Here is a 720-nt window from a genome sequence, read left to right as displayed (position 1 = left end):
TCATGTGAAGAGCAGATGTCTGGATTCTCAGTACTTCTCTGTCTGTAATGATCCATCTATAATTGGAAATGGGGGACAGACACCAAATCCGACGTTCCTCTTCCATCGCAACTTATATCTGTTGTCTGAAACAATAGGCTGCAGAAGCCTACCTCAATCGGATAGTAAAAAACATTATCTGTTACATAGTTACATATAGCTACGGACATATATGTGACTAGATATAGACATATACACACATATAGACACTTATATGCGGGCAAATAAAATATATACATACACACAGCTGCACGTTCACAGATTTACACGTACAGGCACCTATACACACATATATCTCCAAACAGGCAACTTTTCCCCGTGTATAGACATATTGGTTGCCACATTTAGATATGTAAATTATATATATTCTTCCACATGTAAGCACATGGAGACTGCATGTTACATATGCACATGTGCCCGTAAACCTTGTCAGTTTATATAGGAGTGTATTTAAATGGATATTTGTGAATCTAATTATACATTTACACATATATATGTTGATATAGAGGGATTATATGCACTTATTATGCAGTGCATATATCTGCTATTTTAGCAGATGGTTGGATGGATGCATGGATAGATAGATAGATAGATAGATAGATAGATAGATAGATAGATAGATGATATCAAATTAATATTTTTTTATCCTCCCTATGATAGAATAAAGGATAAGTTGCCTCT

This window comes from Chamaea fasciata, unplaced genomic scaffold, assembly GCF_029207755.1.
Source record: "Chamaea fasciata isolate MVZ Bird 193981 ecotype frontalis unplaced genomic scaffold, bChaFas1.0.hap1 SCAF_3, whole genome shotgun sequence".
NCBI lineage: Eukaryota > Metazoa > Chordata > Aves > Passeriformes > Sylviidae > Chamaea > Chamaea fasciata.
The sequence above is the reverse complement of the archived record's forward strand: the minus strand, read 5'-3'. Positions refer to the sequence as shown.